At 41.9% G+C, this 3,334-nt stretch overlaps 1 pseudogene; it reads right to left on the reverse strand.

Annotated features, from left to right (window-relative positions):
* Positions 1–492: 492 nt before the first annotated feature.
* Positions 493–2,640, reverse strand: LOC144259722 (taste receptor type 2 member 40-like; annotated as a pseudogene).
* Positions 2,641–3,334: the final 694 nt, after the last annotated feature.

Here is a 3,334-nt window from a genome sequence, read left to right on the forward strand (position 1 = left end):
GTGTAAGTTTTGACTGTGCTTTTCTCCCCCCCACCTTCAGCTGTGCATATACTTTTATTGTCTGATTCAAACGCCACTAAACTGTAAGATTGTGCCCACGCTGCATCCTGTCCATGCTTTGTCACTTCAGCTGCCCAGAATGTTAATGTTTGGCTTCCTTTCAATTTATTCCCACCGGTCTTTAGAAACCACAAGCTCAAATACTCTTCTCCGTGCTTACAGAGATCATTTGTCCCCACATGGATGACCAATTCAAAAGGATTCCTCTTGTGATGTGCTTATGGAGAAAAGTGATGGAAATAAAATTTCAATCTCTGCCAATATTCTGAGGTTGTAAAGAGTGCCAGTCATATTAATACCTAAAAGAGGGAAATCATTTTTAATTGAGGGATGGGATGGAAAAGAGAATAAATGTTGAGAAAAGAGGGATCAGGCTTGATTCCAGTTCTATTTCAGGAGGGATGGCATCCCTCCGGGGTCTCATGATATGGTTTAAGAAGTCTCTTTTCTCAGATGGCACTTTGTACATTGGAGAATCCTCACTTTTAGTTTGGAATTAATTAAAATCAAGAGAATGGAGTGTACCGAAGCATATGCAGCAACCATTATTGCACAGATTTCAAAAGTCCAGATGTAGTTATCTACCTTGTTAAACAGTAATAATAGAGTTTGAGCAGCAAAACTGGAAACATAGAGGATAAGGAAAGAGATCAATGCTTTTATGGCATTTATATAAGCACCTGTCTTGGGATCCCTGAAGCTGGTTATATTTTGTTGCATCTTCTTGGTGTGACTCCATAGAGAAGTAATTAACAGACACCAAAGATATTGTAAGAGGAAAGAAACTCCCTACAATGTACAGAAAAAAAAAGACATCTGGGCTATGCCAATTAATGTCTGTCACAGAGTTGTTCTCTAGATGATCCCCTGTTGAGTTGCAGTGCTGAATTGCACACAGAGTCCACAACAATGGGATAGAGGTGACAGAAGAAACCAGCACCGACCCCAGGAGCAGCCATGGAACCATCCCATAGATTCTCTGCTTCATTCACAGTAAGAGCAGTTGGGTGAAACTGATGATCTTCATGCAGTACAAGACGCTGAGGCAGGTGGCAAACCAGAGACTGGCATGGTTTACAAACATCCGTAGGATAACAGATGCTGTATACAGAGGAGCCAGTTTGAGTATATTTGGAAAGTAGAGACTGGATATGCGCTGTTAACTTCCCCTGCAACATAAATCTTGATGTGTTCAGAGGGATCAGGATCATATAAGAGGAAGAGATTTTTCTACTTTTGATCCAATCAAGGCAATTAATGACTGCAATAAATCCGTTTCCAACAAACCCTCCAATGACCAAAATTATTAAAATAATTAGTGGAATGCTAAACAGAGGCAAATGTTTTCTACTCTGAGTCACCGCTGCCTGCCTCTTGCGGAGTTCCAGAATAAAGCTCCTGTGGGGCCAGTTGGTATTCAGCTAGCTGCATGCACAGCCTGCCTGCCTTTTATCTATGATCTGAAAGTGACCATGGGAAGCATTTTGCCAGTGCTGATATTTGGGATGCAAATCTCAGAATGGTTTAATTCTGGAATCCACATCCTACTCACACATCTGGTATCTACATATTTTCTTCGACAGGTTGGTGGACAGATGGTCAGCTGCTACACACCATGGTTTACCCTACCATTGATATTCCTACTTAGAGCGAGAGGTGAGACCTCTGTGGCTATGGTTCTGAATGTACCTTATACTGTGGGAGAGGGGAAATGTTGGAGAAAGTCTATGAATGTGGAGGATGTGCAAGGGCAGAGGTACGGGGAAGAGAGAGAGAAGAATGCTCCCTCATCCCAACTCAGGAGAGAAAAAATAAAAATTAGAGCTCCATGGGGAACAGCTGGGAAAGAAACTAACTTTGGGGATAAGATGAAGAGTTGCATATAATTATGTGGGGGAATAAGGGGGAAAGCTGAAAGGGAGGAATAACTAAGCAGAAGTAGAATATGAAACAGAAAAGTTCCTGGCCTGAATTTTAAGTGGCTGAGTGCCCACAGCTCTCATTGCTTTCAAGTAGGGTAGCTGGTGATCTGTGTCTCTGAAAAGTTCTCGGCAAGTTTTGTTCACACCATTGTAATAAGAAAACAGAAAGTTTAATCTGGCAAAAAATAGACTGAAAAAAATATAATACAGTAAAGGGAACAAAGGAAAAGTTGAAGAGAGTAAAAGTATTCTAACCACATTTTAATGTATATACCTTTCGAATATATCTGTTTCCTGTCCATTTCTATCACCCTCAATGGCTAACAATTATCACCAAACCATTATAACTGCCATGAAGGCTTTAGTAGGGGAGGATATCTTCAGAGTAATGCAAAGAGGACAGAGCAGGGGCCAGCCAGGGGTTCTACCACCATGTGAATTCTCCAATCCTCAGCCTGGTGCCAGGGAAGCATATCACATACCGAATCTTCATCTGTCCAAAATCTGAATCAGCCTCAATGGAGTTGCTCTGTATTTTGGAGAGAGGAAGACCGCTCTCCCTTTGGCTGGGTGCTGCAATGAGGTCCGTAGTGAGGTATATGTGTGCAGCATTGTGCAATAGGCCAGGGCCTGTTAGCCTATGCAGTGCCTTAGACATAACTAATGTGGCAAGAATCATGGATTTATGGAGTAATCTCCCCCCATTTTCGCACCCCGAGCCCCATCTAATTTAATCTAATATGGAATCCCCTTGTGTTCACGAATGTTGACATTAAATTCCTTCCACAGAAATAAATGGGGAGGTGGAACTAGAGATTTTGATGGGTGGATAGGGGATAGTTGAGGTATTTGGCACACAGAAAGAGATGGGAAGTTCTTTGGCACTAAGTCATTGGGTGGTGGTGATACAACTCTTTGGTCCATCATTTTTGGCAAGGTGGAGGTGACTTTAAATAAGAGGAGGAGAAAGTTTAAAAATCCTCAGTTCTGAAGCCTGGAAACCCAGCCAGCCACTAGCTACTCTGCAGTCCCATGTGCAAATATTGCCATTACATCCTAACTTAATCTTTCTACTAACATGAACAGCAATGAAATAGTTAATCTAGATTAACACAAGTAGACTTTATAATTAAAATTCTATTGTGATGTAAAGAAGCAATTAACACCTTCCTCAGAGGTATTGTTTCTGCAGACAACACTAGGACAAGTTAACACTGGAGTTGGAGGTGTAATTTCCAGCTCGGATAGACATAGTCACACTCGCTTTGATCAAGCTAGTGAGCTAAATGTAGCTGTGAACCTGTGGCAGTGCAGACAGCAGCCTGGGCTAGCCACCTGAGTACAATCCTGCC

Source organism: Eretmochelys imbricata, chromosome 1, assembly GCF_965152235.1.
Source record: "Eretmochelys imbricata isolate rEreImb1 chromosome 1, rEreImb1.hap1, whole genome shotgun sequence".
Taxonomy (NCBI): Eukaryota; Metazoa; Chordata; order Testudines; family Cheloniidae; genus Eretmochelys; species Eretmochelys imbricata.